The 15,418-nt window shown below is 38.8% G+C and overlaps 2 non-coding genes and 1 pseudogene across 2 annotated transcripts; 1 reads left to right on the top strand and 2 right to left on the bottom strand.

The window, feature by feature from the left end:
* Positions 1–4,997: 4,997 nt before the first annotated feature.
* On the top strand, positions 4,998–7,112 carry LOC121804232 (annotated as a pseudogene).
* Positions 7,113–7,587: 475 nt separating this feature from the next.
* On the bottom strand, positions 7,588–7,672 carry LOC121806091. Its single transcript, XR_006051624.1, has one exon. It is a non-coding gene; the product is annotated as a small nucleolar RNA SNORD96 family (small nucleolar RNA).
* Positions 7,673–9,943: 2,271 nt separating this feature from the next.
* On the bottom strand, positions 9,944–10,027 carry LOC121806036. The gene has a single exon (XR_006051576.1). It is a non-coding gene; the product is annotated as a small nucleolar RNA Z221/R21b (small nucleolar RNA).
* Between the last annotated feature and the right edge of the window lie 5,391 nt (positions 10,028–15,418).

The following is a 15,418-nucleotide window of genomic DNA, read 5'->3' as shown; positions in this document are numbered from 1 at the left end:
GTCAGCTCCCTCCGCCGAGTAATCCGTCGGGCAGCTCCTTCCTCTAAAGCTAAGTCACCTTCCCCTTTCCTTTTAACTATTCCGATTTGTTTTGTTGTTCTACTTGAAGGCAGTAGCTATATTGAGGAATTGTTTTATATCATGATGCTCTAAAGTTTCGGTCTTGGGAAACAATTAGCTCACTGGAATTAGCTCTTGGTAGGGAGTTACTTGACATGCTTATACTCGATATTTGGGCAGTAGCTATGGTAACTGATTATGCATTGATTGCTACTGTCGGTGTTGAGGCTCTTTATATGTGATACTTGTACATGCTATTGTTGTGGGAATCTATTGAGCTCTAAGTTCTTGGCTAAGTGTTGTGGTTGATCTACATGATGCAAAATATGGTGTTGAGGTGATTACCTCACTTGGTGAATCCTTTGTTTCTTGGCTGTCCTCCTTGCTCCCTGCCACTGCCTCTCCTTTGATACTCCTTGATAATACTCGAACTTTGGGGTGCTTGAGAGGTGTGGGAGAGGAGTGATCTTGGGTGGTTTATATAGCCACATTTCTTGGCTGTTTGTGACTAAAACTTGGGGACAAAGGCTCCTACTTTGGGGCTGCCAGCTCTATCTCTTTTTGGACTTGGCACAATGCCTCTCTACTTAATTTGTGCAAGTCTTGGGACCCTAAACTGGCTGATCTCATGAGTTTGTAGGGGTGTCTCGGCTGCCCCTATGCTAGCTGCCCATTTCCTTTCTTTTTTTTTTGATGTCATATTTGTCCTTACTATACTTGATTTTCTTCCTTTAACTATTTTGGTATCACAATGTAGGTACTCTTGCCTATGTTGCTGCCATTCTGATGCAAGAATTTGCCAAGGAGGAGGCATATGGTTGTCAAATTTGAAGTCTTATGTGGCCGTCGATCGAGAAGAAGAAAAGGTAAGGGACTTGTCCCAATCCTAATCTATCTTACTACTGTTTTTAGCTAACAACCAAATGCTTAGTGTTAGTGTAGGGTCCCCGGTGGTGCACACCCGAACTCCACATTAGTATGATATTGTTCGTTTTGGGCAAAGCCCTCACGGTTTTGCTCTTGGGGTACTCCCCAAAAGGCCTCATTACTAATGGAGTTGGGGTAGCCCATTTATATGCTTGCAACTCTTGTCCATTCTCCGATGTGGGATATGGTTTGCTTCACTACAATCCTCCCCTCAAACCAAGACCACCAGACCAAGACCAGGATCTCACATAGGTCACAGGCCCAACCCAAGGCCACAGGACCAAGATCACACACAGGTCACCCCAGGTCTTGGTCGAGCTCACACACCACATCGGAGAACTTGCAAGCGCAACCCACCGAACCCCGAGCCACATAGGCCCAGCCCCTGAACCAGGGCTCTGATACTACTGTTGGGTCCCTACACCCGAACTTCACATTAGTATGATATTGTCCGCTTTGGATAAAGTCCTCACGGTTTTGCTCTTGGGGTACTTCCCAAAAGGCCTCATACTAATGAAGTTGGGGTAACTCATTTATATGCTTGCAACTCTTGTCCATTCTCCAATGTGGAATATGGTTTGCTTCACCATAGTTAGAATCTTTAAAGTGGAGGTTTTTGCATTCCACAGTTGTGGTACCACATGATGTAAGCAACATAGTGTAATCTCTTTCACTGTCTTCCCAAAACATATGTAAAATTATCTTCACAAAGTATTGCACTAATTTATTCTCTTTTGCATGAATAATTTCTTATTCCTTATTCTCCAAGATCGAGCACTTATAATTTCAAAAAGTCGGGATTACAATGAAAATTCTACAATCACACTTCTTTTAAACAAAAATTAATTAAGCTAATAAATTTGATTTATTTCGAAAGAAAGGAATGAAATTTCGGGGCATCACATTAGTGAAATGTGAGACCTAATTATCATTTATGTTAAAAGGTGAAAATTGACGATTAATTAGGGACTGATGAAAATGGTAACAGTAGACAATTAATAGGGGACATAGGGAGTAATTAACTTTTAACATATAATCACAAATGATTTGGCTACATAAAAATTTGTGGTTGACAAGTAGGGATGCTTACATGGTATATTAGAGATTAGTTATCGATTGGTTATCGAACCTACTTAATATCCGATGGTTATCGATTATCTGTTAACGATATTAATTGGTTAACAACTTCCATTAAAGTATTTTACTATTATCGTCTTAAAAGGGGCATCTTCCATTAAAGTATTTTACTATTATTGCATCAAACCTTCCAAACACGTTGATCATGTTATTTTCTAATTTGTTTTCTACAACCGCATAAAAATTTAAGAATCTACAAATCAAAGTGATATTGTGAATTGAAAGATAGCATTGGAATAGTTTTTTGCTTTTGCCAAGAAATTGTTGGAGTGAGGAATTGTATAAAACTGACAAAGTATAAGTAGATAATTGGTTTATCTTGTTGCGAATTAATTGTAGCTTTATTTCTTGAATAGTGGAAAATTTCAATCTTGTCTAGGGAGAAATTTGGATTGGTTGTGACTCTTTGGGTATATGGAACGGAATGTATTCCTACTTCCATTTCATTCCTTTGCTTAATACATATTTTTTCTTAGTGTCGTCATTAATTTTGGAATCATCATTCTATTCCTATTTCATTCCTTTGCTTAATACATATTTTTTCTTAGTGTCATCATTCATTTTGGAATCATCATTCTACCACATGAAAATATTAATTCCTTCCATTTAGCTAAAGAGTAGTCATTCCATTTTCCTTTCATCTTATTTTAGATTTTAACAACATTACACGATATATATATATATTTTATTATATTTCAATTTAATCAGTACTTATTACCATTTATAGAATATTTCAACCGGGACTCTTAAAGTGAGACATCCAAAAGTAGTAAACTGGGACTCCTAAAGTGGGACGGAGGGAGTAATTTTTAAATTTTTATAAAAAAATTAAATTTTGAATTTTTTATTAATTGTTCCCTCTCCCCAAACACACATATCTTCGGTCTATTCTCATTTCCATTTCATTTTCTCCTTATTTCATTTCATCATATCAAGAAGAGTCTTGATCTTTTGGATTTATTAATGAGATCGGAAAGAACATGGAAAGATTCTGAATGAAGAGCTTCAATCATAATTGGTTTAAGAAGGACAGGGAAATAAATAATTTGGATGTATTAAAAATTAAAATATCCCTTAAAGAAAAAAAATGAAAAAGATAAAAATATTTCCTAAAACAATGAAAAATATCTAAAACGAAGTAAATCTTTTCATCAGATACCTTTATTGATATTAATTTTTACAAAGTACCATAAATATGCAAATAACATTCACTAAATATTTTTTATAGTTCTCTTAGTTAAAAGAGTGAACTACAAAAATGGTCCATGGACTATGTGTTTATTTCGCTCATAGTTTTTGGACTTTAAAAATATCGCCAGACATCCCTGGACTAAGGGTTTATCTCGAAAATGACCATTTTCACTGTTTTCAGTCGAAAATACCCTTGGGGGGGGGTTAGGGGTTTGGGCAATTTGGTCTTTTTACACTTTTAACATTTTAAATCTGATATTATTTCAGTTATGTACTAAATATGATATTATTTCAAAATTATCATTCTTCTTCCCTTTTGTCATCCTTCACTTTGTTTCTTTATTTCAATATTAGATTTAATTTTGTAGAGTGGTGTGAAATGAATTTAGATGAGAATTGTGTAGTGTGGTATGAAATTTTTTGTGTGGAAGTGTGGGTATTTATAGATGAAAATGTGTATTTTTGGGGAAAAAAATTGAAAAATAAATTAAAAGTGGGAAGAATTTTTTTTATTTTTAATCGGATTTTTTAATTAAAATCTGATTTTTTTTATAAAAATTAAATTAAATTCCAACGGATTTTCTGTTGGCCAATCAGGAGCCGCCACGTCAGCTGCTCGCTGGCAGGACGTGCTCTTAGCTAAGAGCAGCGCCGCGCCGCTGGCACCGACCGACGGACGCCGTCCTTCTACCGCTGCGGATGCTCTTAATAACGAGAGGGTGTCACGTATTATAAAAATCTTCCTAACATGTTGTTCATCTTAATTTGTTTCTACAACCACAAAAACATATATAGTACAAGGTGTGTGATCAAATACTCACTAACTTACAGTAATAACTAATAACTAATATCAATTTTGTATGTTAAAAATATCAACACAAAACATAAATTTATCAATCTTCTTGTGTTGATAAACTTATGTCTTTATGTTGATATTTAAATTTACATGTTGTATTGATATAATTATGTCTTTGTGTTGATAATTTTAATATACAAAATTGCAAGTTATATTAGTAGTTATTACTGTAAATTAGTTAGCACACTAACGCACCCGACAGTACAAATCTACAAACATAAGCCACTCAAAATATAAAAATCTATAAACATGTGTTATTCATGTTAATTTGTAGTACTAATTTGTTTTTTGTTTTTTTTTCCTGGGGGATACACTTTTATATAGTACTACTAAAATTTTTTATTATAAAGATTTTTTTATATTATAAAGATAATATCACTTCAAATTTATATTTTATATACTGTATATGGTAGTCCACATCTATTAACCATTTCGACATTACATAGTTGGGAGTGCAACACCATAGTTTGATCACATCCAAGTCCAACTTTGAAATGTAGGGAAAATAATGCCAATTCAGTTGAGGATTAAAAATCTTTGTGGTTGTCAATTCATCACAAAAATATTGTTACGTAAAATATTATCAATTCGCAACCTATAACCTTCCTGAATCGTGGTTTTGAATTAATAATAATGGTAAAACTAAGAGTGACCTCATTATTTATTTTCACAATAGTTTTGTTTAAAAAACTACCCATGGTCCCACAATACTTTATGGTACGTAAGTGATCACCATTGCAACTACTATAAATAGTTGAGATTGTAACACCATAATTCGAACACATCCAACTTCGAGCAAGAAATTAAGAAAATCATCTTCACCAAAATGGCTAATTTATCCATGCATATATCTCTTCCAATTCCTCACAAGCCACCCCACCATTCTTACACCACCTTCCACGGCGGAGCTACAACCCGGCCGAGGCGCTCCTCCACCCGATGCAATGCTATGCCTTCCGCTCAGACGACGACTGTCCCAGTCCCTGCTCGACGATATGCAAACTACAAACCTTCCTTTTGGGATTTCAACTATATTCAATCGCTCACCACCCAATATACGGTACACCACCATTTCTCATGCATCTTTAATTTCTTAATATTTTTTAATAAAAAAATTAATTAATTAGTTTGTAAATTCTAAATATCACTAAAGGAAGAGAGACATTCGAAGCGAGTTCTTGAGCTGATTGCACGAGTGAAGATGTTGTCGCTGCACCAAAAAATGGAAGGGATCGACGACTGGAGTTGATTGATGATCTGCCGAGGCTCGCTATATCTCATCATTTCAACCTAGAAATCAACCAAATCTTGACTTGTATTTACCATGAGAATAATTTTGATACAAAGGAAAGGGATTTGTACTCAACAGCGCTTGAATTCAGACTACTTAGAGAGCATGGTTTTCGAGTTTCTCAAGGTGCATGTTACAACTCATAATATATCTATGTATAATGTAGTAGTATATGATCTAAATGTTTGAAGCTTGGTACTTATGAGGTTGGTTTGCTCTATGATAGATGTGTTTGATTGTTTCAAGAATGAGAAGGGCGATTTCAAAACGAGCCTTTGTGATGATAGGAGAGGAATGTTGCAATTATATGAAGCTTCTTTCCTACTTACACATGGTGAAGAAACTTTGGAGTTGGCCAATGAATTTGCCACCAAATATCTGCAGAAAATTGTTGACGAAGGAGACGATGATCATAATCTTTTAGAAATGGTTTGATATGCTTTGGATCTCCCAATCCATTGGAGAATTCAAAGGCGGCCGAATGCAAGATGGTTCATTGAGGCCTATGGCAGAAGATCCGAAATGAATCCAACAATTCTTGAGCTTGCAAAGTTGGAATTCAACATTACTCAATCAATGCATCAACGAGAACTCAAACTCATCTCCAGATATATTGATTAATCATCTATAATAGTAGTGTTTTTCTCACATATTCTCTCATAAACTTTACTACTACTATTTGTGAATGATATGTATAGATGGTGGAAGCAAACAAGACTAAGTGAAAAGCTACCATTTGCAAGAGATAGAATAGTGGAGTGTTATTTGTCAAGGATCATGGCCACCAAAGCAAACATCTTAATTACACTAATCGATGATATATTTGATGTATATGCTACCTTGGATGAACTACACCTCTTCAATGATGTTATTCACAGGTAAGTTACATCATAAGTCCTAAAACTTATCAACTCTTTATAATAATCTTAGCCAAAATGGCAAATGAAGGTGCATTTGTCACGTTTTTAGCATGTTCCACCATCGTTTACATTTTTCTTCTTCTAAGATTATGATCCAATCTTATCTATCTTATGGTTTTAAGAATACAAAAAGGATATATACCAAATGGCAAATGAAGGTGCATTCTTCCTCGTCACAAATCCAATACAGATAACCGCTGTCGATAGTTTGTACCAATATCAAGACTTAGTTCGATGACCTTGCAACATCAGCGGTTCGTACTCTTAACGCAATATAAATATATACGCAAATATATACGCCATGACGATTTTCCATCAATCCAAATGGAAAATTTGTTATCGGTCACCCCATACATCTGCTGCTAATCTATGAATAATAGTATAATGTTTATCTTGAGATTTAACATATGATCGTGACACATTTTTAATGCTTGTTTAGAATGAGATGGAAAGAGGTGATGTGGCAGAATCGATTCAGTGCTACATGAAGGAATCAGGAGCTTCGGTTGAAGAGGCTCGTGAACATGCAAGATTTTTAATATGGAAGAGCTGGAAAAGGATGAATGAAGAAAGAGTCACAGATTCACATTTTTCAAAAGAATTCATAAAAAAGGCTGTTGATCTTGGTAGAATGGCACAATACATGTACCAACTTGGAGACGGCCATGGAATTCAGAACCCTCTTATTAAGGACCGGATTTCGAGTTTGTTCTTTAAACCTATTGTTTAGAAGTCGGGCATGTTAGATTTTACTAGGGTTCATATTCTATCATCCTTGGAATAAATAAATACTCCATCCCTCTCAATTTAAGAGTCATATTTTGCCATTTTCATCCGTCCCAGTTTAAGGGTCTCATTTAGAATTTACCATATTTAGACATAAAATTTAACTTCAATCTGATGAAATTTATACTCAAATGTCATTACTTTCATAAAAAAATAAATTATTACACACTCCAACAATTTGTTAAAACACGTGCCATAAATAAATTGCACTTCTAAACTGGGACGGGAGGGAGTATTAAAACTCGTGAATTATAACAAATAGTACTATTTTTTTATGGACGGAGTGAGATACTAAATGCCATTCTAACTATATTCAAGTAAAATTAAGTATTTTTTGTTGGACATTGCTATTATTTTCTGCTCACGAATAAGGAAAAGCCATAAAAGTTAAATAAAAGCAAAATACTTATATTTTTAAAAAGCCTCAGAATTGCAGAATCTCAGCAGGGGAAATATCAGTCCCGAAAGATGGTGTAATTTAAAAATTGATTTCATCACTGGAAACGAATAATTCAAAAAAAAAATGAGAGTGAATGTTTTTGTCATGGTCAGTCCTAAGAGCATCCACTACGCGGCGCGCTGACGTCCCGCGACCAGTCCCGGAGAGACGGGTCCGTCGCGCAGCGTTGCAGCACCCGTCCCGTGCCGTCCTGTCACGCGTCCCGTGTCGCCGAGACAAGTGACGGGCCGTCTCGCCACTCGCCTATGCGACGTGGCGCGACCCGGCGTCGTGCGTGACGCCCACTCGCCGGCCCGCGAGTGGGCGTCGTCACGTGCTAATGCAATAAATAATTTTTTAAAAAAAATTTCAAATTTTTTTAAAAAAAAATAAAAAATAAAATAAAAAAATTCTAAAGGTAATAATACCGTTTTTTTTTGTTTTTTTTTAATTAATTTTTTTACTCTATAAATACTCCTACACTCATCCTCATTTCACACACAACTACACATCTATTCTTCTATCATCTAAATTTCCTCTCATCACAAGATGTCCGGCGAAGGCAATTACGGCGGTTCCTGCTCCGGCGGGTGGGATCTCAACGCCTTCGGCGATTGGGAGACCATGATCAACACACTGGGCGGTTCCAATGCGTCGAAGCCGGGGACTCAGGGTTCGGCGACGCCGGGGGATACCAACCACCCAACTTTGACGTTGATGCATATGCCCATCCCTCCGGCCTGCGGTATTCGCAGGGATTATCCCAGATCCGGGAGGATTTTCCCATTGATCCAACGCCGGGAGTAGGCGAGGCGGTGGAGGTGGACGAGGCGGTGTACAACCCCAGGCGGAAGAGGACGAGGAGGAGGAGGAAGAGGATCTAGGCCGACATCCGTACAACAACCACGAAACGCTGGCGGTGTACAACGCCTGGATCACAGTCTCGTACGATCCCATCGTCGGGAATCAGCAACCCCAGAAGTGTTTCTGGGAAAAGGTCTGCGAGGTCTACCACCAGATAAAGCCGAAAGGCTCCCGCAAGCGCAAATATAAAATGCTCCGCTCTCACTTTGATCGAGTGGACCGACAGGTCAAAAAATTCTGCGGCCTCTACTCGGCCGAAGCGGCGTGCTACCAAAGCGGCGCCACGGCAACCACATTTTGACGTCCGCTTTGCGCGCCTACTACCAGGACACCCGTCAACAATTCAGATTTGTTGATGTTTGGCAGGGCGTGAAGGACGAGGAACGGTGGGCCGGCGGTTTCCGCTCCAGCTCGGGCTCAAACTCGAAGCGCACGAAGCATACGGCGAGTGGCCAATACTCGTCTGGTGGTGACATCGCTGAGGGCATCAGCCCACATGAGGCTGAATCGCAGGAGTTTGCGGGTACAGTCGGCGATGCTGGAGGATCCAGCCGTGGGCGCCGTCGGTCGCAAGGGACGAAGGCGGCGAAAGCGGCTAGAGCGAGGAAGGGCCGAGGCGAATCAAGCCAGACGGCCTCGGGATCGGGCTCGCGGGGAGGCTCAGACACACTTATGGTGGCGTACATGACCGCCACAATGGCGGACACTTCCCGCTTCTCGCACGCCCAATTCGCGGCCTGGTGGAACGGAATTGTGCATATGGCAGCACAACTTGGCCTTCCGACTCCCCCTCAACCTCGATCGCCTCCGGAGGATGATTAATCGGCGGAGTAGTTTTTTTTTATTTTCTTTAAATTTGTATTTTAAATTATGTTGTGGGTTTTTTTATGTTGTGTGTTTTTTAATAAAGTGTGTTTGTTTTAATTGAATTGTGTTGGAAAAAAAATTAAATTAAATGAATAGTAATTTAAGGGACGGAATAAGAGACGGTTAAGGAACAGAGGGTTGCAACTAAGGGATGGAGGAATAAAGTACAGTGGGGTCATCAAATAGTAGTTTAAGGAACGGTGGAGGGACCGCGCAGTGGATGGTCTAAGGGGTAATGGCAGCAACCCCCTCCACAAGGCGACAGGATATGACAACGCTGAGCTCCGGAAATCTGAGATCTCGACGGAGCTAATGCTTTTTATAGCGACGAATCACATTGAGTTATACGAACATGGAGAACTGCTCGCCCCAATTTTGAATAAAACGTCGCGAAAACACAGTTGGAAAATCAAATTCGAATTTAATTAAATACAAACCGATTGGAGAAGAAGGAGCCATGAGCCATCAGAGACCAAAATTTATCCACAGAAGCGTTGAGCTCAGCTGATTTTTAGAAGAAAGATCCAAATCAATACAATCAATTAACAAACCACGAACTAGTATATCGGAAATTCATTTGAATTGAAATTGAAGGAACGAATTTATGACTCAGAAATTGTATGGGTTGAGAAATTATCATCACTGGATCAGAGTAGTGCCTGACATTCTCTAAATTTCAATCACAGTCAAATTGCAACTCGATATCAAATGGAAATGCCGAATGATTATACTGAGAAAAAAAAAAGAAGAAATCTGCAAGCAAAGGAAGAGAGAGAGTGTGTTTGATAGATGAAATAAGAATTCAGAGTTATAAAAAAAAGAAGAAATTCAGAGTTATTAGGCCCATTTAAAGTTGGGCCTTTTAGGTCCATGGATTTATATAAAACAGCTTGTAATTTTGAAGCGAGACTTCAGATCCAACTATATATAGATACTACTAGTACATTTTATTCGACCAATTTAAAATATTGATTTCGTAAAATAAGTAATTCTGTCTCCATCCCATTTATAAGCCTCTTTTTAACTCCATACGGATTTTAAAATATTATTTGACTTTACGAAGACAAATACTAGAAAATTAAATTAGTTAGACGTGGATCTCACTTTTAAAATAGAAAAATTATAAACAAATGAAAAGAAAAAAAATGTGTATTGATGTCCACATCTTGAATGCGAGAACAAATATTTTCCACGAGGGATGGTTGAACTTGAAGGATGTGGCGCAAACACAACATGAAATCGTATGAGCCAATCCCAAACGTCCATAATAATCCTTCACAATTACCATACTCCTTTCTTATCTCTTCTGTGCATCTATAGACTCACAAAAATTCATGTACAGGAGTTTTTTTTTTAACTTACTATAGACTTATCATAATCAACGTTTCTTTAAGGATGAGCATACACATTTCGAATATGATTTTTTACTAATTTAAGTTCATCAGAAAATTCAAATGTTGAGAGAATATATATTCTAAATATCCGAAAATCTGAATACGAAAATCCGAACTTTTATAACTAAATCAGAATTGAACTAAAAGATCCTAAAAATCCAAAATAAAAGATTTTGAATGGAGTATATATTTGTGTATAGGCTATAAATATTTTTTAAAAATATCAGAATAGACTATTAAAAAAATGATATTTAAATAACATTATATTGAGTATATTAAATATAATTTGGTTTTTTAGTTTTTTTTTAATTTAAAATCCAATCCCAGCCCAACTAACAATCTTAATTAAAAAAAAAAGATTTGACACAAAAATACGCATCGAATATTTTAATTTGTTTTCGACTATTCTGATTAAATATGTTTTACTTGCCCTAGGCATCTAAGATCCTAGATTCTATTGCATATAGGACGGAATATGACAATGAAAGATTGATTCGCCGCTTTAATTTTCATGGATGTTACGGTCGAATTAAATTTTGTTTAAAGAAACATTACTTGATTATGTATATGTGTGATGAGGTTTGATATGCGTAGCTCATTGAGAAAAATTAAGTGGACCATCCACACCACATAGGCATGATGAGGTGGTATATCCTATCAATTATTTTTTAATATATGGAAATATGAAGGAGCCTCTTGACAATGGTAATCGAGAGAGGCAGATCATATTGGGGAAAAGATTGTAAGTAGAAGATATGAGTAGAAGATGTATTGTATTCCAATTGAATGAATTACAATGATTTGTAGCCTCTAAATATATAGGGAAAAACCGTTCCCTAACTATGTAAAGGATCGCAATTGTGATCAATCTATTCTAGGCTATTATGTAATTGTATCAATCAATTAATTCCGTGATCTTCTCTATTGGAGGGAATATCTTATTTGATATGCTTTGACACTTCCCCTCAAGTTGAGCAACGGTATCCCCGATACTCAACTTGCCTAAAATCGCCTTGAAGGCCTTTGGATGGACTGCTTTGGTCAAGATGTCTGCCAGTTGTTCCTCGGACCGTACAAACGGGGAACTCAATGGTGCCCGCCTCGAGATTTTCTTTGATGAAGTGTCTGCCGACTTCCACATGCTTCGTTCTATCGTGTTGGACCGGATTCTCTGAGATACTGATTGTTGCTTTGTTGTCACAGAATAATTGGCTCTTCCGTGTAGGTGGGTAGCCAATTTCTGTTAGCAGCCTTCTTAACCACATGATTTCCATAAGTCCACTCTTAATTCCTCTGAACTCCGCCTCGACACTTGACAAGGCTACCACCTTCTGCTTCTTGCTCCTCCACGTAACAAGATTGCCTCCAACAAAGGTGAAGTAACCCACTGTGGGCTTCCTATCGACGGGATTGCTTGCCCAATCAGCATCAGTGTACCCGTCAATTTCAAGGTCTTGCCTTTTGGCTAGAAACACCCCATATCCCACCGTCCCTTTCAGGTATCGGACGATTCTTAAGGCTGCTTCCATGTGGTCAGTCTGTGGTTGGTGCATGAACTGACTAACTATGCCAACTGCATAAGTAATGTCTGGCCGAGTGTGAGATAAGTAGATGAGCTTTCCTACCAGTCGTTGATACTATCCTCGATCTGCAAGATCAGCCCCTTGATCTATCTTTAAGCCGTGATTTGTGATCATGGGAGTTTCTGCTGGCTTGCACTCCAATAAACCTATTTCTGCTGACAAATCTAGGACGTACTTTTTCTGCCTCAGAAATATTCCATGTCTGGATCTCAATACTTCAATTCCAAGGAAATACTTCAATGCTCCTAGATCTTTCATCGCGAACTCCTTGAATAAGTTCTCTCTCAGGCTTAGAATTTCCTCACTGTCATCCCCAGTGATAATCATGTCGTCCACGTAGATAATTAGACAAGTTATCTTATCTCCCATCTTCTTCGTGAAGAGTGTGTGATCTGATTGACTTTGTTTGAACCCTTGTTTGACCATCGCCTGGCAAAACCTCTGTTGAAAGTGGATACTTAAATGAATAACCGAGAAAAGTTCAGGGACTGAATAGCAAAATCTGAGAGTGCAGTTTCAAAAGTTGGTTGCAACGGCTATCAACGGTAAGCTCGGTTGTGAAAGCGGTTGGGATGGTTTAAGAGTCCAAGGAGCCATGATAACAGCTCATAACAACTACAACAGATCAAGAGAGTGTGCATTGTCTTTGTGATGAGTCGATTAGGGATTTCATCTTTGTTCTTGATGAGAGTTCTTGAGTGAAGAGTGAACTATCGATTCTAGAATGCATTCTTGTTATTGTGCAATTGCAATCCTTGAAATAAAGTGTTCGTGATTCTCCCGTGGACGTAGGTTCGATTGAGCCGAACCACGTAAACAGCTGTGTCCATTTACTTCTGCAATTTTTCATATTTTTGGTTTTGCTCGTTTGAGTTCTCGGAGAAGAAAGTGTTCTTCGTTGTTGATCGGTTTAGTCATCCAATCTTAACAAATTGGCGCCGTCTGTGGGAATTCCAATCCGCAAGATGACGACCGCGAAGTTCGACATGGAGAAGTTCACCGGTAAAAACGATTTTGGACTATGGCGTCTCAAGATGAAGGCGGTTCTCATGCAACAGGGCTCGTGTGATGTATTGAAGAAAAAATCGGACCCAGAGGGAGAGAAGGCTGATGTCAAGGCTCAGGAACTTCATGATCGAGCCTATAGCACTATAATCCTCAGCCTGAGTGATCGGGTGCTTAGGGAGGTTTCCAAGGAAGAGACCGCGGCTGGAGTGTGGGCCAAGCTTGAGTCATTGTATATGACCAAGTCCCTCAGCAACAGGCTTTTGCTTAAGCAGAAGCTGTTCACATTCAAATTCTCAGAATCAAGAAACATAGGGAAGCAGCTCGAAGACTTTGCCAAGTGTTTGGATGATCTTGAGAATATAGGAGAAGAGATTAAAGATGAGGATAAAGCTCTTATGCTTCTCAATTCTCTGCCTAGAAGCTTTGAGCAATTCAAGGATGCGATCTTGCTTGGAAGGGATTCCAAGATTACATATGAGGAAGTGCATTCTGCACTCAAGATGAAAGAGTTCCAGAAAGTGGCAGAAAGGGTCACTGATCCAGCCAGTGAAAGCCTTAATATCAGATTTGATCCCAAGAAATTTGGCAAGAAGAAGTTTAACAAGAAGACAAAGCCATGGAAGGAGAAACTTGGAGATGAGAAGGAGGCCAGGTCCTGCCACTATTACAAGAAACCTGGGCACATAAAGAAGCACTGCTATTCTTGGAAAAGGAAGCAGGCTGAGGGTGATATCGCGCCAGACACTGCTGATGTTACTCAGGAGGTTGAAGTTGCTCAGGTTATGAATGTGACTGAGGATGAATCACCGGATGTGTGGGTGATGGATTCTGGATGCAGCTTTCACATGACCTCCAAGAAGAAATGGCTGATGGATCTTCAAGATGCTACTGGTTCAGTACTGCTGGGGAACAACCAAGTGTGTCAAGTGAAGGGCATGGGAAGTGTAAGGCTAGCTATGGAAGATGGATCACAGAAGATCTTATCAGAAGTGAGATACATCCCATCAATAAAGAGAAATCTTATATCTCTTGGAATGCTTGAGAGAAAGGGTTTCACAACCATTCTTGCTGATGGTTTTATGAAAGTTCTGAAGGGAAGTAAGGTTCTCATGGTGGCTGAAAGAGTGAACAACTTGTACTATCTCAGAGCCAATGCCGTGGATGCACATCAAGTGAATGCAGTGGTCAGATTGAGGCTGATCGACTGGAATCATAGACTTGGCCATCTGGGATATGGTGGTCTGAAGGAACTTGCCAAGAAAGGACTGATTGCTTTTGAAGGGGAATCAGATGAGAAGGAACTCAGGTCTTGTAAGGAGTGCATACTTGGAAAGAGCAAGAAACTGCAGTACGTTGTTGGAAAACATACTTCAACAAAGCCTTTGGAATATGCATATGCAGACATTTGGGGGCCATCACCAATCCAAAGCATGGGTGGAGGGAGGTATTTTCTTTCCATAATAGATGATTTCTCTAGGAATATTTGGCTCTATGTGATGAAAGAGAAATCTGAAGCCTTTGCTAAGTTTCAAGAGTGGTGCACTGAAGTTGAAACAGAAAAGAGCAGTAGTCTGAAATGCCTCAGAACAGACAACGGGCTTGAGTTTCTTTCATCCAAGTTTGATGAGTTCTTCAAGAATAAGGGAATAAGAAGACACCGCACTGTCCCTCACAACCCTCAACAGAATGGAGTGGCCGAGAGGCAATAGAACCATTTTGGAGAGGCTCAGGTGCATGTTTATTTCCTCAGGCATGCCAAAGCATTTCTGGGCCGAGGCTGCATCTACAGCTGTGGTTCTCATCAACAAGAGCCCATCTGCTTCGATTGAGAATGACACACCTGATATGAGATGGTATGGGTCTGCAGGAGATTACACAAAGTTGAAGAGTTTTGGATGTAGAGTGTATGCTCATGCCAAGAGAACTAAGCTAGATCCAAGAGCATTGAAATGTGTCATGTTGGGTTATCAAAGGGGTGTAAAAGGCTACAGGCTGTGGTGCACAGAGAAAGATTTGGGGCAAGTTGTGATCAGTAGGGATGTGGTATTCAAGGAAGATGAGATGTCATATCTGCCACAGAAACTAGAGACTACTC

Source organism: Salvia splendens, chromosome 5, assembly GCF_004379255.2.
Source record: "Salvia splendens isolate huo1 chromosome 5, SspV2, whole genome shotgun sequence".
NCBI classification, from domain to species: Eukaryota; Viridiplantae; Streptophyta; class Magnoliopsida; order Lamiales; family Lamiaceae; genus Salvia; species Salvia splendens.
Note: the sequence above shows the minus strand (reverse complement) of the source record. Positions and strands in the feature narration are given on the sequence as shown.